This window comes from Bombus impatiens, unplaced genomic scaffold, assembly GCF_000188095.3.
Source record: "Bombus impatiens unplaced genomic scaffold, BIMP_2.2 scf_0102, whole genome shotgun sequence".
Classification (NCBI taxonomy): Eukaryota; Metazoa; Arthropoda; class Insecta; order Hymenoptera; family Apidae; genus Bombus; species Bombus impatiens.
Window position 1 is genome coordinate 1,393,488 of NT_176521.1, and position 27,525 is coordinate 1,421,012.

Genomic DNA, 27,525 nt, shown 5'->3' on the forward strand with positions numbered 1-27,525 from the left:
GGTTTCGCTTCGAGCCGGGTCTTCTTTCCATAGGGTTCGTCCTCTCTCCGGATGAATTTAACGGGTGACGGCTGATGCGAGATCGTTACGAGTGGTGGGTGGACGGCTGGCTGCAGGGTGTTCGCTTTTTTCTTCTGTTTCCTTCTAACTCCACCACTGCCTCCTCCCCGTGCCGCTGCGTCTTCCTCCGCCGCCCCCTTTTCCTATCCCTTTCGACGCCGTCAGCGCCCGGAATTTCTCTCTTCCTCTCTTCTCGTTTCTCACCGTTTCCGCCGGTGTTACGGAAACAGCAACAACGTTTTCCATGACGCATCTAGCAGCGACTCGTTCGTTCGTTCGTCAGCCAGAGGTTGCTTCTCACACAGAGTGTAACGCGCGCGCGAACGGCAAACGGACGAGCATTAAATTCGTCGCTTTCGTTCGTTCACTGGTTCGTTCCGTCGAACGAGCAATGGGCCTTTGATTAAACCCCAGACTCGGGTCTGCTCTACGATGAACGCGGCGGAGGCGGCGGAGGGGCGGCAGGGGTGTATTAGAGGATGAAAGGTGGTGGAGGTGGCACGGTGGTGGCGTGGCGATATCGGAGATGGCGGAAATTTCATTTACCCCTCGTAGAGTTATCTAAGAGCAATACCGGGTGGCCTTAATGAAACATTCAGTCGCGAGAATAGCTCAGCAATCTCGAAGGGTCGCGGCTAAGGGGGCAGCAAGGGGAGGATGCTCACCGAGCTGCCCCCGCTCTCTCTGTCGACCGATCCAAGCACGCGGAAGCGAGATAGAGAGGAATGGGTCTGATTCCTGGCAATGCAATTGCAGCTTTAAAGTGGCGTTCCCCCGTTTATTTCGACGGTCTACCTTCGTCCTCTCCCTCCATGTTGGATTCTCATTTCGGTCCTGGCCAAAATAGACCGGAGACTCCAGCCGTCGCTCTCGCGATAAATCCTTGATGAAGGTCAATTCAATAAAAGTGGATGTTCCTAGACCGATCGTTCCGCTTGGACGTCTTCCCCCGTTATCCGCATGGATATTCCTCACCCTAGTCTTGATGGAATCTTTTTAATTTTGTCTACAATATCGGTATTAATTAATTTTTACATCATCGCTGTGTCAATGAGAGAGTTACTTTTCGGGCTGTTCCAAATGTTGGAACACGAGGGAAAACAGTAACGGATTGCTGTTATTACAAATATTCGAAATATTAATTTTTTATCTTTTCTCTTTATTCTTTTGGTTTCGGTTATTACCTTTTTTGAATTTATCTTTTCATCATATACACCTAGTTACAAATCTATCTACGTTTTTATTCATGATTGTTATTAAACGTTACCATCTCGTCTCGTTTAATTATTTCATATGATCAACGGTCCCATTAAATTCTCTGAATCATTGTCAAGACAACCCAAAAACCATGAAAGAATTTATTATCGATACGCACAATGTCACATTTTCATTTCATCGAGACGAAAAAATTCGTGGACGATAAATCAGCTATTCATAAATCGTTAATTCTACGATTCGTCATCACCTAGTCATAGTTTCACGAGTCATTCGCGAATCGTAAAAGCCCATCGAAAACGCAATTGTATGGCGAGCGTTCGCGGCAGAGGCGCGTCTCTCGGCGACTCGCCACCGTTATTTCTTTTATTATACGGGGATGAAAATGATGGCCGCCGGCGAAAACAGAAGCCGAGAATAACGAGCCGCGCAATTATTCCATAATGTAGTTCACATAGCTGAACTCCGAAGAAAATTAGAGAGGCGCCCGCCCAGGAGAACGAACGAACGAGAGTTCGGCGTACGTGAGCGGCAGCCTGGGCTCGCAGAGAAAACGGAGGCAAAGACGTGGAATCGGTAACGATGAACGAGGACAGAGGGCGGCAGAGCAATAGAGAGACGTTGCGCCCGGACACAACTTTCCCGTTTTATCTCTCAATTCGCATTCTCAGAGTCGACGAACGTTTAAACTACAAGCTCGTGGAACCGAGCCTACCTAACGGCGGACTCCTGTGATTAAAACCCTCCCAGCCGCCTCCGTATGAGCCGTCGTTCGCGCCACCTTACCAACCCCCGTCCCTAAACTTCGTCCATGACTCCGACAAGCTAGGAACGCTGCCCTCCTTGGAACCTTTAAACGGGCCTCGATATAATTATTGCTCGACATACGTTACACCGCCCCGGCAGAATTACTACTACCAACCATCCCCAGGTTCAGGGATCATCCCTTTAACCAACGAACGCCTATGCAGAGCTGGCGCCGGAGACTCGACGTTTGCCCTATGGGCTGGAATTGAAGAGCACAGGTCGCTGACGAAATTCATTCGTGTGAACTCTCGTTGCGGCAACTTCGGGAATCTCCAATTAGTCGACGAACCCACGCCCCCGGGTTCCACGTTAACCACCTGCATGCTGGATCATTTAAACCTTTTCTTTCGCATCTGTGACGTTAGACAACTGCACGATAAACACGGGGGTTGTTTTTACATTTTGTGGAATGCGAGTTTTCTTTTCATTCTTAGTTGTTGTTAGGGCGATATAGCTTTTTAGAGAGCAGCTGATATGAAATTATCGAATAGAGAATTTGGTTTTTCAAGAAAATAAGGAGGTTTGCTTGTGTAGGTGCATTAATAGAAACTTTCTTTCATTCTTTTTTTTTTGTTTTTTTTTTCATAGGGAAAGAAACTTTACAAAGTGTCTAATGTCCGATATTTATATTGTTAGGTGTAGAGGAATGACATATCTAAAACTTCGTTGATTTACAGAAATTAGCTCCAGAGTTCTGTTTAATAGAGATCAATAGAAATGTGCAAAATTTAACTCTAAAAGCAAAGTATTTTCAAGTATAATAGAATCTTTATATCTCACTTAATAAATTTACACTATTTGGCTTAAAGTACAAAGAAGACTACGGGGATATTTAATTTAAGATGCGTAACTATTTTGGAAAATACTATGGTCAAATTCAGTTTCTAAAGACACCCTGTATTGCCGGGAAGCGGAAGGAAAAGGTTGGGGCAGATAGACGCTTATCGAAGTGTCCCAGAATCTGTCGTTTTGCTACAGCACGACGTGTTGCTTTAATCCTGCCGTGTAATTACGCGCGTCAGCTCACGAGCGTAGGGCAAAGCTGCTCGATTCGTCGCCGACGAACATCACACCGGTAAAGACGTAATTTTGTTTTAATCTACAGCATTGGCGAAACGCATCGTGGCAACTACATTAATTGACTATCCTGACTTTTTTAGTAATGCGAATGAACATTGATGAGCGCGGGAAATACTGTTAACTTTTCGCGCGCGTCGCTCTCGTCTCTAATCTCTGAAGTAGATATTAATTTAGATTATCTCAATAATGCATTATTGAGTAATAATAACATAGAATTTATGCAAAGTTAAAATATTTATTACATCGAGGTACTTACATTATTTTCTATTATTTTTTAAAGTATCACAGATTCTGAAATAACTAAATTTCTTTAGATCAGATATTTTGTTATAAGATACAAAATTATTAAAGGCTAAAAATAAATCTACGTATGATACTTTGCTCTATTGAAAAGAATATAATTAATAATAGAAGAAAATAACGTTCTTTCCTTTTACAAAAAGGATTTGCGATAATTCGCACTGTCAGGATGTCAGGTCTCGGGGAATGCATTCTTCCAATTACAAGCAATCACTAGAACTCTTGATGGTTCCTTCCTTCGCGGACAGCTATTTTCTAATCACCCTTCTCGAACCGTCATCACGATCGTTCTCAATGCAAATTAACTCGTTTACTCAAGATTCCCGAGTGAACGCGACTTTCATGTTCATCTTCGTTCACTTGGTTTGTTTTCTGCCTCGAGTGAGAGCGGTAAAACGAGACGAAGGGTTATATCCCATTTTAGTTACGTGTTTTTTCTGTAAAATTATTGGTAATTTTAATTTTGTTCTATTAAAAAGTGCTGTTTTTCCGAAGAAAAAATATAATTCGACCATTTGGCAGTAAATCTTCTTCACTAGAAATGTTCAAAAAGTAAAGCGAATTAATAGAAAGAATGGATAAAGCGAATAACGAAGAAACAATATATCGACATAATAAATGTTTCAGCAAACTGATGTGAAACTAACGATTAAGCTACGAATATTTCTGCAATTTGCCATAGGCACAATACCAAGAGATGCAGGTATTATATAAACAAGATGTATAAAAAAAACGATACAGTATTTTCCACCAAAGTACTATCCATCGACTTTTTAAATGCACCATCCTAAGTTTGCATCATTTAATTAAATATCTTTGTTCGGAATTTTGAGTGGCCGTCCGTTTATGGCACGGACAGGCCCATTCCGTTCTTTAGGAAATTCCGAATTACATGTCCTCCCCGAACTGTAAACCTAATGACTCTGAGGTCAGGTAAAAAACCCCGGGAAAGGACCAGCCGGAAGGGCACGATGGACAGACGAAGCCCAACGGTTGGTAGGGAGAATCCGCAACGTAGGAGGACAGTTCATCATCAGACATCGTACCGTGCGGGTGAAAACTTCACTCCCAACAAGATCTTACCACTGCCGTGTTCTCAATATCACACTTTACGTTTATACAAGTGCAAATACAGTGCTGGATTACTCTAACACTCGATCTATTAAATCTCCTCCACCTTGAGCGTTAATTCATTCGAGGTACGCGATATTGACCGATCGGTTTGACCTGACCAGTTGCTCTTTAATCGATAATTCGCAACAATCTTTGATAAAACGTTCTTCATCTGAGTTGGCATTTCCAATTCCTACTAACGTCGACGCGATGTTCCTACATCTGCAACGTAGAAAATATAGATAATATGAAAAAGCGTTTCGAACGTTTAACATTCTATAAAACTGCAGTCAATGAAATTTAATCAAGCAACCTTGAAGAAGCAAATCAACCGAAACACGTATCGAGACCGCTGTGCAAACAGATCAATGTACAAAGTACATATTTATCTGAAAGGTAAATCGGCTGCTGTCTGCGGAATAGCGGTCGCTCCAGGACTTGACATCGTTAGCTAATTGAAACGACGATACTTCTAAACAAGAATCTGAATCCAGGCAGCATCTCTGTCCGAAGAACAATCCGGCTGAAGCACTCCCTCGCTAAACGATAGCTTTTGACGAGTGCGTAGACAGCATTATCAAAGACGCCTCATTCTTAAAGCAAGCATAATTATAGTTCTTCCGACAGAAGGTCTGGTTACAATTCGTCCCTCGTTTCCTTCTCGATGCACTGAACACACTCATAGTCCCGTTTCAAACGACAAGTACCTTCGGGTGCAAGGGATGGGAGGTGGGCGAGGGTGCAAGCAAGGTTTGGATGGTTTGCCGGGTGACTAGGGGGTGGCGGAGTGGTGGGAGCTAGGAATTTAGCAACGAAGTTGTTGTTCAGGCGCACACTCCGCGAAGACTATATGCATAGATGAATGGATGAATGGATGGTTGGATGCAGGCACGAGGAAATCAACCCTCAGAACGGGCATATAGAACGGTACAATTGACGACTCTTTAAAAGAATGCCCATACGAGGCTGGATTCGCACCCCCTCCGACACCATTTCCATCTCCCTGCCAACGAAAGACAAAACACTGAATCTTCATTCTACCGTATTCCGACACGCTAGCCTGCACCCTCTCCTCCGCATTCTCTCACCCTTTCCCGCTCGCGCTTACTTCCACGTTCGTTCCGCGACCACCGCCTCTTCCCTCTATCTATCTTCTTCAGTGGCTGGCAAACTCTGTCCCTTTGCTTTCCCTAAAGCAGCTCGCAATTCGCGATCGCAATTTTCAATTTCCGCCGACTTTTCAATTAGACTAAGAGGTGCCGCTTCTCGCCGCGCCTATGCCGGTTTCTTCACGGCGAGAGTATCCCATCATCACCACCCCTTAAAAAAAAAAAAAAAAAAAAAAGAGAGAGAGGAAAAAAAGACGGAGGAGAGAAAAAAAACACGAGCGAAAAAAGAAGATGCCTGTGTCCCTTCTCGTGTACCGAGCACACGGCGCATCGAGAACGCCGTAGAGGATTGAAGAGCGAGAATCCTCTTCCCGCCTGCTGAGCCGACCCGCTGCAAACCGAGATACAACTCTCTCTCGGTGGAATTAGTTTGTTGCAACCAACCTTCGCAACTTTGCTCAAGGAAAGAGATATCAGCAATCGGAACGCCTTTTCGTTCGTGGAAATGTCGCCGCGGATAAATAAGACACCCCGTTTCTTTATGTTTAGCGTTGAATGACGAAAAGAGGACTTACGTATGCGTGCTAATATATTGCTTCAAAGATTCAAAGAAGATTGTGTCATCGATAAATGTGCCGTCATTGGCAGCTCATCAGAGTTAGCAAAACTCTCATCAACTTATATATTGTGATATTTTTCAATGGTATATCTCCTTTCGCTGATTTTCCAAACTAACTCAATTCCCAATTATAATTACATATCTTGCAATTATTTCCTTAAAAGAACAATACCTAGATTAGTCAAACAAAAATATATTTTCCCAAAAGCGGGAGCGCTTTTATAGTAATAAGGATCTAAATATATAGTAATTAATAATTACCACCAGCTTTTCTCTATGGTAATAGTGAAAATAACCAGTCGTATTATCGTTGCTACAAAACAAGAACAATCCAAACATCACATCACACTAGACTGCAACTGTTCAGTTCGCAGCCGTATCAGTTCTTCTGATCAGAGGCTGCCTTTCGGCGGAAATCAACGTAACTTTCGGTCGGCGATTGAAGCTATTGAAAAAAGCGTTCTTTGGGAAATCTTGAAGAGTCTGAAAACGCTAACAGACGAGCACATTTCGTTCGTGATTCCTCGTCGGCAGAGATAGGGACAGGGAAGTAATAGATAGGTTTGTAATCCATCGAGAGCTCGAGGCGTTTGGGAATGAGATATTTTGGAAGGGGCTGGCGATATCGGCAGTCGGCGAATGAAATGGCGCGTCTCTCGATCCTCGACGTGCCCTAGGGGGCCTGCTGCCGAATCGAGCCGTAATCCACCTTCTACCACCCCCTCGCAGGCTCACCATCCTCTTCGTTGAAGTTGTCTTCGCCGAGATGGGTCTTCTCTGTCACTTCGAATAGCTGCCGCTTTGATACGAGATCTGTGTTCCTCGAACTGTCCGATTCGCCACTTTCATACGTAAACTATCGATCCTACCTGTGTTTTCATTTTCACTGTCCATCTTCCCATTCAAAACTTGGATTTCTAACGAAATCGCTGTATTACAATAGAACTGATCTCTTCTGTGACGATAATTTCTCAATGCATGATGACTTTGTCGGATTTAACAAATGGAAGCATCGAGTTGCTTTCAGGGTAGTAGTAATGCACGTAAACGGAAGAGGAACTGAACTTTCATTACTAGTCGGATTGGAATTCGCCAGAGGAAGGTAGCCGACCCCCGATTTTAATGCCCGTAAAAATGACAACAATGACAGTCGTTCAGCTTCGCGTTCCATCGTCGTTGCGCCTCCGGCGAGAGTCCAACTGAATGGAATCCTCCATTCTCCTCATCGTGATAACCGTACCTTCTGCAATCTCGATAACTGTCCATGTTCATAGAGGCTGATGCCATCCACGCTTTTTATTCGATCACGTATCGGACCTCATGCGCGTATCGCGAGCTTCATCGCGTAATATCTGGGAGTGTTATATGTAAAAGTGTCAAGCCTCCCCCTTTTCTGATAATTCCGTTAATAATAACGTCCAACAGATATTAATTATTTGAAAAACCGTAGAAAGTAAATGAAGAAGTCAAAGTATGTTCTTACTCTAGAATCTGAGATAAGTTGATACAATTCTCATATTTTGAATATATTCTTTAGCACTAATTTAATATTAACATAACAGAAAGTCATCGAAAATTATTGTCTTCGCTAATAAGTACAATTATTCGTAAGTTTTTGACTCGAATGAAAGATAATAGGTTTTTCTGTATGGCGTTTAAAGTAACAGCAAGTTTGGTTACTGCTTCTAAAGCCTAAGAAAGAACACCAATCTTTCATATATCCAGTATTAAAGTCAAAGATTATACGTGACACGAGGAAAAGGTTGTTGCAACAAAAATATCATAGATCAATTCTTTGTTCCCGTTTCGATCACGGCTGGATCGTAATTCTCGTCAACATAAAGCCATCCATCCTACATTTTCATCAGGTTGCGGCAGACTGGAACATTAGCAATTCCAATATGGCCGCGGGCACGCTTCCGAGAAACAATGTCGAAGATTACCGACCGTGCGGGAACGTCAGCGAAGCTGGAGCATTCAGTGAAGGCGATCACATTGTTCGACACGATAATATTTGTCACCGAAAATAACGCCGAAAAACCGGGAAGGAATAGAGAGTCGGGGCGTATCCATTGAAACGCAGACAATGCGAGAGATTCATCTGGCTGCCCGCTCGTTCCGTTCTCGAATCCTCTTCTACCGGCCGTCCAACCTGTCACGTGACACGCGCCAAATTAAAAACTCGGTTTCGCTGTTCCTTTTGCTCGGCCGACATCAGATATCGAGGTGGTTTATCGAAGAACCAGAACAGTCTGGAGACTCAATCCCCTTTCGTCCTTCTTCTTTTCGCTTTTTAACTTCCTTTCCTAGAAAAGATTCCATGGCTAACTAGTGGATTCGCAATTCCTAGTAACTGGAAATTTATTTTTTAAATAGACGGGCCAATTTGTTATCCACGACGCTGGAATGTTGCTGCTTATTTCAGTACAAACACTGCAATTGTGATAATTGATCAACAAATTTTGACTTAATCTTAAATTACAGAAACTATACAATAAGCCATGGATAAGAAAGATAGTTTTTCGGTAAGAAGAAATGCAGACATGAAAATAGAATTCAAATGTACACTAAATGATCTCAGTTGGATTTCTATCTACAATCATTCCTAGACATTTAGTTCTTCCAGTTTCCGAATACTGAAACTCATTAAGCAGGCAATATTTTAACATCTGTGATTGCTATCGTAATCGGTGCTGAACGAAATATCGCGAATGACGTCGAAAAGAACAAAAGGAGGAATGGATATTGAAAAATCGGAGAACCGCACGTTAGAGTGATGCGCGAGTGCAGGTAAATCGTGGAGGGAGAGATTCAGGTATGGGTGGCTCACTTTATAAAACATTGGGTCGCGAAGAAACGTATGCGCCGAGGCAGACGAATAAAACGAAAAAAAAGAAGCGAAGCAAGCGCGACACGGAGTACGCGTGTATTTTTTTATATCCAACAATAGATATTGCTTGCACGTCCGTAAAAATTCAGCCGTGACGCTGTACTTAGCGAAATGATCAGCGGGAACGGTAGGCAATATCGAAATTATTGTGATCCGCGGAAACCAGACAGAGAGTACAAGCAATCTATACTGAAACACAGACATTATACTCGTGGCTTGGATTTGAATATCACGGCAAGCGATGTCACCGTGAGCTCTAATAGTTATTGAGAATGCATGTTCGCGAAATGTGCAGTCGGTGGGAAAGAACAATGCCAGATTTTGTTCGTTATTATTATTGTCTATATATCTTAGGAAATCACGTATTCTGGGTAAACTAAATTTTTAGTTTCTCGTATCGTCGAAATTCAGTTACGAGTAATTATGCTATATAAGAAAGTAATTTCGTTGGTATTCTGGACTAATTAAAACATTAATAATTGATTAGTATTATTTGATGGGGTATACACAGTACTGCTACTTTTTACTGTCTCCCTTCATTTCTCCCCTTTCTTACTTTCCTTTATCTTTTCTCTTCCTTCTTCTCTTGCTTCTTTCTCGTTCATCCCATTCCTAAGGTATTTAAGATCGACTAACAAAAAGAAAACCGTTTAATTATCAGACTTCCACAGACCAAGCAACCTCCTTAATGCAAATTGGTAATTCTTTAATGCAATCAATATACACGTTCTTCCAGGTATTCTGATCGATATTTCCAAAATACCTTTCATATATCATACCTACATCAAAATTTTAAATCTCAATCTCGATCTTTCGTCCCACCTATCGTGCAGAAGAAATGACGACCCAATAATTAGGCCAGATCAAATGGAGCAGAATCTAAACCGGAGGATGCGAAGTTGCAGGAGGGAACCGCAGCTCGGTCGGCATTTGACTGACGGAAACGAAGTGTAAGGGACGACCTTAATCCCTGGCCAACCTTATTTTTAGGACGACGAACTCGGATAGAGCCAGGGTAGCCTGATTGAGATGGAATCGGCGAATAAAGGAGTTGTAAATAAGAGATAAAAGAAGGTCGGGATGGAGAGCGTCTGAAGTGACTGGTCGTGTCTAGTCGGGACAAAGTACAGTTTTATTGGCACGCAAAGGGGCATGGCCGGGTCAATAACTCGCATTTATAGCTTATAAATGATTTCAGTCACCGCGGGGAAGGTGCATTAGTCCGCGTTTAGGCGCGTGACACGTGGTTACATACGCGACGCGTGAAAATCGGGACAGAGAAGGAGCCGCGTGTCTGAAAATGCGCCACCTTTTAAGGAACTATAAAGCCAGCTGGCTGACTTTTTGTGGCTAACAGTTTTCTTGGCCCCGCCAGTTTGCTAAACATTTTCTCGGGAAAAGGCGGTAGTAAAAGTAGATTCACTTTTGGCTCGGGAAAACAAGGGTCCTGTTGGGAAGTAGCGTTTGTAGGTCGACGAGGTGACGAGTTAACGTACTTCAAGCAGTAAAATGTACCTCCAAGATTGAACATGTCTATGTCGTTCACCGGTTCTAGGAAACTTTCCATGCTTATTGTTATTGATAGTATTTATGATTTAGAGAATTAGGATTCACAGAATAAGAATTTTAAAAATTGGTATTCTTAAAGATGATCGAACCTTGTGTGATTTAAATTTACATATTTGATTGCTACTTCATAGATGATTCATCTTATAAGATTTAAATATTTATTGCCTATAGTTCGTACTATTATTATTATTATAAAAAGAAAGATATTTTTGTACACGACTATTTAATATCAATCATGTAAAACACAATTTTTATATTATGTAGAAAATAATTCAAATAGGATTTTTTAAAATAAATCTTAACAAGTACGATTAAATTAACAACTAATATTAAATTGTATACGAATGTTATAAAGTTAGAAAGTTTTCGTTCATCATCTACGCCTCTAAAAGATCAATCGATAGAAATTCTGGTATATTTCAAATATAATTATTATTCATGAAATATTTAGAAGAACATCGTTCCCGTGAGATCGAATTTTTTATGGACGTCGAAAGGAGCTTCGCAGTCGAAGTTCAGAAAGCAGGCGTCCTGCCATAAAAACGTTATGACCGCGTTATTGCGTACATATTTTAGTGGTGCGTGAGAATGCTAAGAAGCGGAAGTAATCATGCGAAAGGACAACTGTAAGAGGCAATAATACTCTCGTGACCTACGAACAGGGGTGATATATCGTACGATAAAAGGCGAGCAGGTTGATGGTTAAACAAAGAATGCGTTCAGGAGAATGACGTAGACTTGAAAAGCGGCGTATTATAACAGAAACATCGTTTTATTTGGCTCCAGGCCGAAAGGAAATTCTCCATAAACGCTTATCTCGCCAAACGCACAACCAATTTCCTCCCATAATACCGTTTTCCGAGAAACCTTTCAAAAAATTAAACCAGGCATTCTATCACAAATTTCGTAAATTCCAAGGCAACACATATTAAAATCCGCCAATATGTTGCCTAGAAAGCGTACTGAATTCGCAATTTCGTGAAGAAAATAGACATTTCTTAACCTGAGAACCAATGACAGTGATATAGCAAGGAAAGTTAAATCAATTAATGCGCATCCTGTTTATCATGCAATTATTACACTTATTTTTGTTATATTATATTCACTTGTATGTAAAGTGTCTGTAGCTTCAAGTAGAATTTTTACCGTGATCTCTGATGAACATATTTGCAATACTGACGAAAAGTTGAGACACATCGTCTTCAATGGCACAGCTCACACCTGATTGCCTTGATTCTAAAAATTGTATAATACCAGACTGCGCATGTGTCAAATCTTTGATTAACTTTAAGCGTCTTATAATATATGACTTAGCATTGTGCTTTACGTATTCTCTGTCCACTAATTGTCTTTTAGCACGGCGATTGATAATTAAATCCGACGATACCTGATCGCTGCCTCTATCGCTAAGAGTTTACACAGTTCTTATTTATTACACTAATTACGTGTTCATTTGTTACGAACTGCCTGCCAGTATTATTCGAAAGTGAACCTTAAAATATATATAATTCAGGATCATCTATCAAAAAATGGGAGGAAATGGCAAAGTATGTGGAAGAAGTTGGGGCGGAGCCAGACGTCGGTCATCTTGGATTAGAAAAGGAAAAAAAGGAGCAAGGAACGTCAAAACCGAGAGGACCCTGAACAATTTCCATCGCACGAGCACGGTTTCGTTTGTCGGACGCTTCCAAAACACGACATTGCGTTTACACGGTGGGAAAGTGGACGGGACGGGGGAGGTCAGAGGGTGCGCGAGGGTGGCAGGACAGCGTCGTCGACGCGTGCAGCACGTAGGTTGATAGCCAAAAGCAGCGGTTGGCAGGACAGGGGAACGTGTCACGCGATCCGTGAGTAATTCGCACGAGCCGAGGCCCGAGCCTGCCTGCCTGCTTAACAGAGTGTTATAATCTATTTACGTTAACATTACCAACGTTTAACGTGGTTGCTCCGCATCCCCGGGGTCAGAGAAAGGGGTTGGTTGGGTAGGAAGGAGGTAGAAACAGCCGTAGAAGGGGTAGACCCGGTAACGTATCTCTCTGTCTCCCTCTCACTTTACTATGTCACTGATTCTCCGTCTCTCTTCATCTAGCCAACGTTTCCTGCCGTTCTCTTTAGCCACCTCTGCAGCAGACAGCACTCAAGAATTGTCGCGGCCACGTTAGGGCTTTTGGAAACAAGCGTTAATTCGTGCGGTCGCTCGCTCTCGCATTAATCGCGGCTTCGTGCATGCCTCTGTGCGTCACTCCGTGTCCCAGTTGCCATTTCGCCGCATGGAATCAAGTGTACCGATTGGAGCGATGCGACGAAAAAAGAAAAACCACCATTTGTTACTAGAATTTCGAGTTACGAATTATATGCTTTGACAGGGATGTCGTCGTGTTAGAGGTTTCGAGTGTTTCGCTATGAGAGAATACGAGAATATTGGATCACAGAGATATAATGTGTATCGAAACTAAAAAGGTGTTCTTTTTATCATGACCGTTAATACGAAGGTAGAACAGATGTTAAGGATTCAGACTAATTTAAGAATCGTTAATAAAGAACTTGTAATTTTAAAATAAAATTGTATGTTATAAAAACCGATAAATTTCAAAGAGATTGTAAAATTAGTGCTCGACAACAGTTTCCATCGATATCTCCTAACCTTTCTCGAATTCTGAAAAAATCAAAGATTCATCCCGATGTATTTGAAGTTCCTTCGATATTTCCATCCATTAAAATATTCCTACGTACTCACATTAAGATATCTAAATACTAAAGATGAAAATAAAAATTTTCCATAAGAATAATTCTACCTAAAAGTAACAGACATAATAAACTTTTCACGGTTCTTGATGATCGCGGCCGACAGACAAGGAATCCCCGAGATCCAGACAAAGAAACGAAGTTATCGTTGTTCGTACGCATAATTTTCCTTTGTGCGTTCTAAATTCAATACACAGCGAACGTCAGAAATCTCGCGGCGGTTAACATAACGACAGCGATTATGGAGTGGGACGGCGCGCGGTAGTCCGAATCTCGCACGATTCGAGGCATATTAGCAGCACACAATGAGGCGCAAGTTCAAGTAACAGAGCATTGTACGGAAGCGGAGGCGGCAGTTGGTCCGTGAACGGATTACGGACACATTCGCGTTGTAGAAGGTACAAGGCTCACCGCCGACAGCCAGAGGAACACGTACCTCTACGTACGTTCCGTTTGAACGAGCCTGTAGGCAAAGAGGCCTCCGAGCGTGTACATCCACGCTCGGCATATGCACGACAATACGGGCTAAATGCCCAGCTCCAAGCAAACCGGCAACTAACTCCGCGAAACGTCCTGAAACTTTAGATGCGATTATCTGGAGGTTATGTCGTAACAATTATGGGGCTGCCACTCCGCGGAATCAGGCGACTGCTAACTTGTTTGCTGCGCGCTCACCTATTGTCCTTCTGTCACAAATAATTTTCGAGGACGCGGGCTAATGGACAAGGGAGCCTGCGCGTAGAAACCGACGCTACAAAATCACTCACATATGACGTTCTTTGGCCTTCTCTTTCGTTTCGGTTATCAGAAGGAGCATCTGTTAATCTACGATTTTCATCGAATATAGTTAATTAAGTAATAGGTATCGGAAATTTGTTATCATAATTATCTAGGGAGTTAAGTGATTGGCAACAGAAAGAATTTGTAGTATGAATAGTTTCAGTTAGAAAGTATATGGATACTAGCTTTTTTAAGTTATAAAGATACTTAAACAAAGACCTTGGGCAATTGAGTTGCCGTTAATGATTTCAGCAATGAATGCCAGAAACAGCAATGGACATTACATTGAGAAATAATTGACACAATTTTCGATAAAGAAAGTTAATTTCCCTTTCAAGAATAGTTTCTCAATCAACCTAACATAACATGGTTCACATGAAATTCGAAAAAACTCAGTTCAAGTATCTGACTCTTTATGTAATAAATGATATGATACAAAATCACTCTTTTTATATTCAAACCAGTTATGCCAAACCAACTCTGTCTCTATCATAGGTAATAATTACTCAAATCAGACGGCAAAATTTACCTATTCTGGACGTTTAATTTTCCTCCTTATTGATCCCGCTAAAATACGGATGCAATGGCTATAAACCACAAAAGGTGTTCCTCGGGGTGCGGGCGCGGACCGCGCGAAGAAAAGAAACGACGAGCTGGCACGTCGATAAAAATCCCTGTCCAGCGATTGTAAAATTTTATAGTCGCGGGGAATAAAGATGGTATCACAGGCGAAACCGGGACCTCCCGTTATCGGTACGCACGAGAAGGGGAGAAGTTTAATATTTGGCCGTCTACGGATTTCTGACGGGGCTGGGGGAGGAAGGAAGCGCCGGCCACTCAATGCGTTTGGGGACGATAAGCGAGAGAGAAGGCGAGAGGGAGACGGGTGCCTGCCGGGCTTGACAAATAAAATCTGAACAACCTGCTGCTTCGTTGTTTACCGAAGGATACCTGCGGCATTAACGGTACAGGTGGAAGGGGGCCTTGCAGGGAAAACCAAATATGCGACGATAACAGAATGACTCCCAGGTGGTGTCAGCGATTTTTTCGTGGATCCACCGCCCGCTATCAACTCATTCCGTGACGCAACACTGTAAACGTATGCGTGCATCTTACCGATGAATTTCTGCTGCTTCCGCACAATCAATACGACGTGATTGCTTCATTTTCGATATTCGTTTCGATCTCGTTCATTTAGTGATAATTACAGAAAGTCGATTAAGTGAGATACCGTGTCAATGAAGTTGTTTACTATTGACACGCACTGTTTGTAACACTATTCTTGAAAGATATTGTTTAGCAAAATATTAATTTATTATTAATTAATTAAAAATATATTGCCTAACGATTTTACTTAAACGAACCTCTCAGAAGTCGGACTGGTCAACTTCGATTTTAATAAATTTTTCGATTTTATTACTTATACATATAAAGCATGTGAGGCAAATAATCGTAAATTCCATATTTGAAAACGTTTGTAACATCATCACGATTTTCTACTATTCAATTTACAGAGTTGACCAATGTAAATTCTGAGTGATACAACACTTACTATGAGTTTTTCGAACTACCCAATATTACATCAATAGGATCGTCTTATACAATAATTTACCAACTAATAATGTTAGTAAATTGACAAGTTGCAAGCTACAGATTTCTTTTCTATAATTTTATAATCTTCGCACGAATAAGATAATCCAATACATTATGATTCGTAAAATTCATTTGCGTCTTGTTGAATTATGCGAGGATATTTACTAATGCTGATAACTTATGACCTGTAAAATTTCGTCTACAATCTATGAGTTCAGTTGTGTAGGATAATCCATATGGCACTAGCGCAATCTTAAACTACTAAAATAAAATAGAAAAAACGGAATAAGTATACTTGAATATACAATTTTCCATTCTCGACGACGTTAATAGAGGGTTAACAGGGAAAGGCGGTGCATTTCATCACCTAACCGCATTCATTTCCGGTTGGCGAAGGAGCTCGTAGACAATTTCTCGTGGCGCATCTAGCATATCCAGGCGAAGAAAAACACAACCGAAGCCGGATGAAATCGGATGTGACCGCGTTCTCTTCGTATATTACGGCAGACTCACCCCTTCCGGTGAGCCGTTCGCGCTGAGGGCGATATGAGCAGCACGTGGTGCGATGCGGTCGTCGTACGTGGTGGCTGGTATGGTGGTAACGCGTACGCAGAGAGGAGGAGGGCCGTGTCGCAACGCGGCTGAGAATTACTCGACGAACCTGGCCCCCTTCGCGAATTATACGATTCACCTGCTTCCTATTTTACGACGTTTATATTACACTGCGTGCCCGAATCTTACCTCTGTCTCGCCCGCAGTCGCGGACTTTTCTTCGCTTTCTCGACGTTTGTTTTATCGTGGCCGAAATGAAGCTTTCGAAATTTCGGGAGCCAACGTTTTACCACCTTCACATTTTCACCCGTGAGGTCGTACGTGGAATAAATCTTACACAGCTGTGGACGAGCCTTGCTTAGTGGTCATTTGTTTAAGAAACACTAGTATTCGTTTTTTATTCTGGTTGTTGATTACAAGGTAATTATTAGGGAACCGATACGAAGATTGAAAAGAGGTTTGGATGGAGATCGATTCAATTTTAAGGTATTTTCATATAGGAAATTATTCTTTCTTTATTGGTAGTGTATTCATAGAAAATTACATCGAAAGCGAGGACACCTAATTTTGGAACGTCATTTTCTAAATATCTGTAAATAATATTAAATGTTCTAAAATCGTGTTACCTCTATCCGAAATCCTTACTATTACTTATATCTGAGAAACACCAAGTGAAATTTTATGAAGTTCAACGTACAGAACACATGGTACGAATTAATCACCACAACTAATTTACATATCTTTTGTATAACATAGTATATCTTTGTGAGAAACTGGAAGAACACGTATGTGTTTCAACGGGAACTTGAAATACATTTAAATCAATTAACGTTATCTCAAGAATGTCCCACCGGTATTTCATGGTAGCAAAATAATCAAGTAAAAGATTCGAGTTTTCGAAGTCCTCTAGAAAATTATTTATGTTCTAAAAACCCTTGAAACAGACGGTAGTCGAGTGGCTGCTACCGGTCGTACGCCCTTCGTCGTGCGTTTATGTATACAGACTAACGCCACGACCTATGACACTGTTTAGTCTAGTTCATGGTCGCCGACAAACAGGCTATAATCCTGCCTATTTTCGTAGACCTGTCGTGACAGATGCTCAGCGGTATCGACCTACCAATTACTCATGATGCATTCCTGTTTATTCCAAAGGGAGATTGTTTAGTGTTCTTTAAGAATTTCTGGAAACACTTGACGAAGAAAGTGACCCATTCAAACTGCATTCCTTATCCCCTGTGAAGCTTTTTTAAATAAAATCAGTGAGAAGAAGGAGTGTATTTTGGAGGATACGATAAGTCCAAAGTTCACAGACTGTCTATAAAATGTTTAAATTACAAGATATTTCTTAGAAGCTGGTTCGATTAAATCACGATTTGAAGATTATCATAGAAATACATTTTAGGAACGTTATGATATTATATACGACATATATATGATAGAATCTGACAAGTAACAATTACAATTTATTGTTCACCTTGTTTTATAATCTTTCTCTATCCTCAGTTTGTCATTCCATTCTCGAAGAATTTTTCGTTCAAGTCTCCAGATTTTTAAAAGTTATCCATTAAGAAAATACTGTAAGCATTGAATATTTTTCAGTTATTGTTACATGCTTACAAAGTCAATGCAACATAATAATTATTAATTTTACGAATAACGGTATTATCTCTCTTCGTCGATAATCGATTTTAAAATAAAACTTGATATCTACGGTCCCAAAATGTCAATAAATTTAAAGAATACGTTTCTGTCTGATAAATTTTGGAAGAATAAAAATGTACACAATTAAGAGAAACCGTTCTTCTCTGAAGAAGATTTACCCACGGTACATGTATACAGGTCCGCTAATGCCTGAGACTGTATAGATTGTTGTTAATGGGAGTTATAAGGACGCATTAGCCTGATAAATAGTAATGGGGTTTATTGGCGGAAAATCAGAAAATATGAGGAGGTCGCGTCTCCCTCTTTTCTTGGCCCATGCCTGGGTACACGGCACGCCGTTGCATTTTCTTGGGGTCTGCCACGCCGAGACCATAAGCACGTATATATGGACTTGGACTTTATTATATTTGCTGACCATAAGGAGGCTTCATCGGCTATTTCCGTGAAATACGGCTTTTTGAGGGTTTCTGCGATCATTCTTCCGTTCCGTTGTTTTCGTGTATCCTTTCGTTTCTGCGAAAGATACCCAACACAAGAGCTTCCTTACAGTGTAATTAATTACCGAATGAACGTTTTCCACAAAATTAAATATCATAAAATCTAAAATCAAATGAAATAGTAGATTGTAATTATTACAATATAGTTAATGTATTTTAATAATAATTGTGATAATTAAAATATATAGTTTCTATTTAAGAAAGTACAAAATATTTGTCGAAGAATTTTTTCAGAACACTCTTGCAATTAATAGTTAATGATCATACCACCTTATAGGTAATTCTACTGACAAATATGTTAAATGCATAAAATTTTACAAATGATTTCTTTCGATCTTCTTTAAGAATTTCTGTAGACTTAATGTATCTTGAATAGATTTGAACGGAAACAAAAATTGAAACTTTTTATGATACGATGAGTATGTAAAGAAAAGATCGTTAGCTATGGACGAATAAAATTTGATAGCGATAAAGGCAGCCTACAATCATGCTTGGGATATATTTTTTAATGAAACTGTATACATAAAAGTGTGTAACTGAATCTATCCCATTACCTCTACAATCATCGAAAAAGGAATATCTATACGATGTAATAATTACTGTATTGTTCGATTCTTTTAAATTTCCTGAAAATACTTTCATATACATCCACCTTATTTTAAAATATTTATAAAGTTTTCTACAAACGTCATATATGAAGATTAATCAATAGCCATCTTTTAAAACTTGCGATCTCAATCACAGAAAAATCTCTCCTACGCGTACAAAAGAGTTCGTTGAAATAATCGAGCGACTTTTTTCCGACGGTTCGCCCTTCAATACCGGGCAAATATTCGCGTGGCGGGGAGAATCAAAGGTTGGTTTTGTACTTGTTCGATGATTAAAACGTCGTTTCATATCGGCAGCCGTGGCGTTATCCAACTCGGTTCGCTCGAAAAAAAGGGGGTGGTCCACAGGGATGCTGGCTGGAGCGGGGGTGGCGAGCAGGGGACAATTAACGTGCAGCGAGTACACAATACCTTTTCCCAAACGGCTCGATGTGAACTGCACACTTGTTGCTTATCTCCGCTTCGGCGTAGACATGTCTGTAACACGTTAGGATAACATGTTTAACATGGTAGATAGCTACTTATCAGTTGGTCTTGTTTGCCGCTACACCATAAAGCCCGTTATAAAGTCCAGACAGAGTGTCACGGTGTCCTATAAATTACCTGTACCGTTTGTTGAAAAACGCACGCTGCTTGCGTTATCGAAACGACAAACCTCGTGGCGACTGAACCTGATTTCATATTTACATGGCAGATGCGGAGAAAGCTTTCTGGCGAAGGTAACGTTCGAGGAATTTCGTTGCACAGACGATATGAGAAGAATTTGGCCTCGTTATGTTTGCCTGTATAAGTCTTAGGATCGTTTACGCTACAGAGTTACCTGCAATTACGTAATATTATACTTGAATGATTTAAAGAAATTTGACGTTTCATGCACGACGAAAATAGTATGGAGTTGGAAAATGATTATTTCTTCACTCAATGATATATGATTTAAATCTCGTTTTATACATCTCGTTCTGGTACAGAATAAAGTCTAGTTTCGAAGAAAATTCATATATAATACGACACATCGCTTAGTCATTCAACGCACTCAGTGATGCAAGTACATTCCCTTTCAAAGACAAGCTGTACGTTGATACGTTAATGGGGAATTTAACTGTAAAAAAATACACGGAGTGTAAACAATATGGAAAAATGTATAAAATATCTAAAGTGCAAGTATTCTTTATTACAGTATTCAGCGAGTAAAACAAATCTCTCCTCGGGTTTCGTTTCTTTAATTGAATTCACTAAAATATACATTTACATAAATATATTCGCGTTTCACTGATGAATGTAAAATTACTTACCACGGCAGTAAAGCACGAATGTTGATTCTAAAATTGGCTTGTTCGGCCAAGATACAAAATAAATCTTGATTTTCGCAAAATTAAGAGTAGGTACAACGAGCAAGTGAACCCTTTACCCCTGGCTTGTTCTTTCGAAAGACGGCGGCCATATCGGTGGCTGTAATTCGGCACTGGTTTCATTCGCATAAATAATGTCTTGGGGACTGGAGGTTCCCTTTCCTCGAGTGTGTACCCTTTGTCTTCCGGGTTAGAGGAACCGGTACAGCAACGAGTGGCCATTTTAACCCCTTTTCCTCGCGAGACATAAATAATGATCGTTGCTAATTTGGACCTGGTACAGCCCTTGGCCGGCGGCGAACGTAAACCGCGCAATTATAATGCCGCCACATTAGAATTTATACCGCTTTCCGGCAGCTAGCCTTCCTCCTTCGTAACCTTTTTCTAAAGCTTATGTCCTTAATCCAGTTGAAATATTTTTCCCGCAGCCGTATCGACCCCCGGATTTTCGTCAGGACTTAAGCCATTTAATTAAGTCAGGCCCACTGGTCGGTAATGTCGTTCGTCCCCGTTCCATAGGGAAACAACACCATCGGGAGTGGTATCCTTACGCGGTACTCATGTTACATAATCAGAGAAAGTAAAGCCCCGATGGAAAATCTCGAAGTATTCTTCGGTGACTTTTACGGGGTAGAAGTACGTAAATCGCGATGGATTTTAAATATCGTGGAAATTAAATAAGATGAAGGTGTTAAGATATAGATACAGATAATAATCGTACAACAGAGCCTTTGGCAGTGGTATATATTAGCTTAATATGATTAGAAAATTGAAAGAAAATTAAATAAATTTCTGATTATCTGGCAGTGAATTTATTCTCATGGTGAATTACGAAACTAAGTATTTACGAATCTCCAATTCTGTAATTTTTAAATTCACGATATATATTTCTTAAGTAAATAGATACATTTGATACGATCTTTCAAATATAAAAATAAGCCACGTTTTAATTAAGCGTTCAATATATATGAATTTTACCAAATAATTGTCATTTAATATAACGAAACTAAAGATTTTCGTGAAGTGCATCAAAGTTGTTAGATTCATGCTATTTGACAATAACTTATATGAGGAGAATTAGGTATTTCAAAATATTTATATGTACAGAAACATCGCTTACATATTTTTAATATTATTTCTGGAAAATTCAAGCCCAGATTAAGACGAAAATGTTCATTATTTAATTATATATAAACTTGTAAGTAGAAAGCGATGTTAACGAAATAAGAGGAATATCAGTGGTGTAACAAATTCGACGTTTTATCTATTGTGAACTGCGGGAGAACCGATTGGATGGGGCGCGAGAAATTGCGATATTTCTAGTGTGTAATGCGCGGCAATACGCGCGGCGTTAAATCAAATCCAATTTGAGCTCTTGCGCGTTGCACACCGTGGCATAGAGTACCACCTGACAAACTCATTGGTCTGACAAATTGAATCATTCGCTGTTCAATCGCTTTACATGCACGTGTGTGTATGATCGTCGAACGTCTGTCGCGTTCGTTGTTCCTCGCAGCCCTGCAATTGCTGCAACGCCGTCGATACATCTACCCTGACTGCGTCTTCCGTTCCCTCGATCAACGTAAGTTTCATGTAAATCTCTGTTAATACGATCAATTAAATGATTAAATGGAACACCATGTAGATCAGTCTCAGAGTAACGATAAAAATAAAATGTGTATGTAACATGTAACTGATATTAAAATGTTGCTTTCGATTTTTGATCTTCTTCGGCACTTCTTTTTCGTTCAGTTACGATATTTGAAATCCAGTGAAATGTAAGTAATTAAAAATTGTATTTCTATAAATCGTCAATAAATTTGTTTCAGAAAATATGTATATCAAACTGAAAATATAGCAATAGTTTTATAACATTGTCATTGCAAATTCGAATAACAGAAGCTTCTATTCTCTAATTATACATCTTAACATATATATATACGATCCAGATACACAGTATGTTAAAGATGTGCTCGAAACTAGAGTGCAACGACACTGATTAAAATAAGACGAGCCTACTTAACTGAACGTGATTTGCGTCAATTAAAATAAAATGACCTATGTAAGCACGACAGGAAGTCAAACAGAAATAGTAGCAAAATTCTACCATCATACATAATCATTTCACTATAAAACTAAACAAATAACAAGGATTCAATTAATAGGATTCAACTTCGTGTAATTTTTACCTATTTTTCCGTAAAACAAAGAACCATTAAATAAACCCTGGAATTTTGGTAGTTTTACCGAGCATTTAGACGATTTCCAAGGAAAACAAGCAATTTTCCAAATGGAAGCGAAGGTTGTCGTTGCGTGAAATCCTTCCGTGGACCAATCGCGGGTAGAGGAGCGCACATGCGGAGCGCACATGCAGAGCGCATCGAACGCAGGATGCCGAGGCGTTGGCCGTGTGACGCGGTCACACGGTGTGTGACGTGTGAAATGGAGCACGGTCCCTCCATAATTATATGTATCCTATCCCCTATCTTCGATGTCGGTACGATCAACGTGCAACCGGCACGAGCGCAAAACGTGGAGAGTGCATTGATGCAGCGGCGCCTCCGGTGCACAGCGTGCATGTGCATCGCCCACCCATCGGACGTATGGATCGTTCCCCTTCATCCGCGCCACCCCCGATTCACCACGGATGACTGGTCCATCGTTTCGACCAGCAGGACAATCGAGATCATTGCATCGCATTCCCGTGTATCCGACGATTCGCTGAAATTAGTGGCCAGTGCTTTCGGTTAATTATTGCCATCCACCGAAAACATACGACGATCCGCTTTATTTCACGAAAACTTCGAATAGTTCGAGTGTTTTGGGTGTGATGAGGTGTTTTAATTGTTCAATCGAGGATTGAGCTACAAACTTTAAGCTTCGATATAATCTCCGATTTATAGAAGCTTTAATATTGGAATATTTGTATAAACTTTCAACGTATAGCTACATCGTTTGGATATATAAAATAAGAGCGTTTTGAGACTTTATTAGTATGAAGTATGGTTAATTAATGTCATATCAACTACACAAATGTAATTAGTAATGGAGACTATTGTGTTTTCCAGATTTAGGAGACTAAATCCAGAAGATGGCAAGAAAAGAGAAAAATCAGGTCCAAAAGTCAGAATAACTGTTCAAGAAACGTGATTCTGCTTCAAAACAAGAGCTTCGTTTCGACAAAAAGATACGCTGCAACGACAGCGACTACGCTTGAAAACAAGAGTTTCCTTCAAGCAAAGAATACAGAACCTTATTAGGAAATGGACCAAATGCGCTTCGGAACTTCAGGGAGATTATGCAAGAAACTGACCCACATTTCAATCGCGTAAATAGTTTTTTTCTTCCTATCTTCCTATTTGTAATTACGGACACACGGCATTAAATGGACATTTAACTGACATTTATATACTTACAGGAAATTAACAAATGCAAAGATACATAGAATATGTTAAAATATGAAAAATATACAAAGCAGCAATATGAATCTTTGTTTAGGTGCCATTTCTTTGAAATTGTGTTTGTATCTATAAAGATACGATCTTTGATACTCATTCCATCTTACGATACTTTCTGTGAAGCAAGGAAGAGAAGATCGAAATTCGAATGACAGCCTGAGTTTCCGAGGAAGTACATTCGATTAACCGCAAAAATCACGACTAATGATGGCGAGTGTCAACGTAAGGGAGATAATGCCCAGATACGTATCGAGCAAGCGCTGCACGTAATGACGAGCACGAATGCACGTAACATGGATGCGCGCGATACAACTCGGCCCGGATATCGTAGTGGGCGCACATGTGCATCGGTGATGTTTCGAGCTAGAACGATTTCGGAGCGTCGAATTACGCGGCACCGGGTGCACGTGCAGTAGGCGCCTATTGCACAAATCACACGCATTATTGACTACCTTTGTATTTCTCCGGCCGACGCGCCATTGTCCGTGTCACGTGCGTTTCCTTCTCTAAGTACCTACCAGCACAAATAAACCGAGAAAATTTGCTTTTTGTACTTAAAATCATCTGCAATTTCAATTAACGTTTTAGACAGTTCTCTTCGATGGAATATAAATCCACTTACATATTGGACCATCTAAACGGAAATTAGTATAATGATAGTAACAAAAATCTCACAAAAGTATTTGAGATCTGTGTGTAAAATTAATGAACATAGACTATTGAAATTATTTCAGAATACAATTAAAGGTATTCAATCTTAATACATTTAATAAAAATCCATATGGAGCTACGTTTGTGTAGTTTTTAATAATTTACAAAATAGTAATCTCTAATTACGTAATTTTCAAAATAAAGTACACAGCAGAGATGTTGCAAGTTTCAAAGAATTGGCGACCTTGTAAAGTGACTCTCAATGGAAATGAACATATATAGCGGAAGATTCAGGGTGGTCAGTGAAAGTGGTCCATGTCCCCAGTGGCCTCGAAATCTCAACTAGAAACCTCGGTACCCAAGACTGGCGCCAGACTTGTCTGCATCTGTTTGGAAGATGAAGTATCTGGCTGGCTTTTCCTGCCTCCAAATCCGTTGAGAAGTGTTCGACCTGCAAACCGGCTTCCGTTCGACCCTCCAAAGACGAACACTCGAAGGGTACTCGATCCATCGACAAACCTATCGTCCGACTTGCAAGTCACACAGAGAGACAGACAGCCGGTCGTGTTTTCTTTCGAACGAGATCCTCGGGAGAGGGAAGTTTATTTACGCGTATCAAGCCTCCTGCCGTCTTTACGATCGTCCACGATATGCTTCGTGTTAACCGGATCTCTGTTAATGGTTCAACGTGTTTTCACAGAGCAAACGGAAGCCTGCTGCCGCTCTTTACCATTTGACATTTAGAAACTGGGAATTATTAGCGATGTGCTATCATTGCAAACGATCGACTGTGAATAAAGTTGTATCTTGAAGTCGTCTTAGGCTGAAACTTTAAGTATTTCATTTCATTTTTAGTTTATTTGATTATCAATGTGCGCTGGGAAAATATACGGACAATACTAAAATTTTAAAAAATCATTGATCAAATTGAAATTATTTCTTTGAAGTAATTTTGGTGATTATTTTCATTCATCTAAGCTTCTATGTATATATAACTAATACGCGTGAATTCAATTCCATTGATCGAAATATGAAGGAAAAATAAAATTACAATTTGGATGTTGAAGCCACTACTTAATTGCTAATTAATTACGAATTAAATATTTATTTTAATGGTTTAATGGATATTTAATACCTTGGTATGTAGGTATAACTCCACCTGCCACACAGGACTTTATCAAAGAAATATGTATGTATATAGAAATTACAAGCTTGTATAAATCGAAGTTAAGAGCTGCCCTAACCTGTCTCAAACGAGACAGGGGCTTCCACGTCGACTTAAGAAAACTACCAGCCCTTCATGGATGTTTCGAGTGGCTCGACTCGATCTGTCATGTTTACACGAGATCGTGTATACCCGATACAACCCCTCACTAAACTAGATGATGTTTGTTTAAAGTCCCCCAGCTCTTCTGCTAGAATAGACGTCGATTCATCGCATCTAAAGGTCCTCGTAAGCCTAAGTAAATGAAATTACTAGTTTGGAAGTACTAGCCATTCCAGGTTTTCGACGATGTCAGATATCTTAATTTCTCATTTGCATCTTTTGATTTCACTTTATTAGATTGCAAAAAGGTTCGTAGATTAGCTTTGGATCGATAAAAGAAAATATAAACTTAAGAAAATACACGTGAGTACTGATCGTCACATTTACAAACCACAGTACAAAACCTTCACTCAAAATTAAATATCTTGAATTGAAAAGAATGCTTTTTATTCAGGAAGGAATTACAAATTTAAGAAAGAGACAAAATCTCTGGTTAGGATATTTTACTAAAAAAAAAAAAAAGAAATCAAAATAGAAATCATCGTCGAATATTTCCAAAACATCTTTCCTTTGGAGAAGCCAAAAATCTTCGTAATAATTTTTTTACTACCTTATACTTTTATAATTTTAAACACATTGAAGATGATATCTAATAATTACTATGAAAAATTTGATGGTGCCTTAGTAAACTGAATACAATGCTGGAAATGATCACTGACACATTATATATATATAAATTTCGAACATTAAAACAAAGATCGTATACACTATGTTATGTTACGTATATATTTTGTTATGTTAGTGCAATAATATTACTCAAGCAGTAGGAACTTGGTATAAATTTCAACAGCACGATCGGTACTGATTGCATCCATTCCTCTTTCCATACGGAATGCTATTCAGACGACTTTCTGTATTACTCTGGCTTCCTCGTGAAAACTTGTTAGACGTTGATCGCCTAGCTCGTCAGAGGGTTAACCTTCTGCGATCTAACTATGCCTCCTAGGCGATAGCGGTGTCAGATATTATCATTCAAATGTATCTTTCAGTTTCAGACTGGATACTTGTGAATCACTCTATATAATCGAAATACAGTGAGCTATTATGAGAATGAACGATATTACAGTGAACTGTTTTTGTCGATAAAATCAGGATCCTGAAGAAAAACAGTTTCTCCAACGATAGCTATCTATTTCTTTTCATGCAGGTTATATATGTTTTTTTTACTAAAGAAGATTTGTAATAAAAGCTAAATAAATTGATCCCATATTACTGTTACTGAAAAATTCCTTATTATTTCCAAAATTGATGACTTTTTAGATGCGTCTTAACAACTGAATGATATTTAAAACAAAGTAGCTTGAAATAATGAAGTTAAAAGGTCATTACGATTATCTTTGAACGTTTGACCGCAGAAGGCTACTGATTTTATGCAAAATAACAAAACAAGATTGAAACGTTACTCTTTTCCCAATTGCCATGTGTCGAATCGAAGAGTTTCTTTAATATTACAGTACATTTGTTCGTATTTCAGAGAAACAACTTTCCAGTAACACTTCGTTGTTTACGAATAAACACTTTGAACGATACAAAGTTAA

At 39.9% G+C, this 27,525-nt stretch overlaps 1 protein-coding gene across 8 annotated transcripts in view; it reads left to right on the top strand.

The window, feature by feature from the left end:
• LOC105680233 overlaps nt 1-27,205 on the top strand; it is a 241,548-nt gene extending 214,343 nt beyond the window's left edge. For 3 of the 8 annotated variants that reach the window (XR_004460887.1, XR_002945835.2, XR_004460888.1), the window contains exons 3-5: nt 23,620-23,879; nt 23,970-24,756; nt 24,865-27,205. The gene's annotated coding sequence lies outside the window, so the exon portion shown is untranslated. Of the gene's footprint in view, nt 1-21,891; nt 22,134-22,913; nt 23,387-23,619; nt 23,880-23,969; nt 24,757-24,864 lie in introns of those variants that run through there. The other 5 variants (XR_004460881.1, XR_004460882.1, XR_004460883.1 and 2 more) reach the window with 3 other exon arrangements.
• The last annotated feature ends 320 nt before the right edge of the window (nt 27,206-27,525 follow it).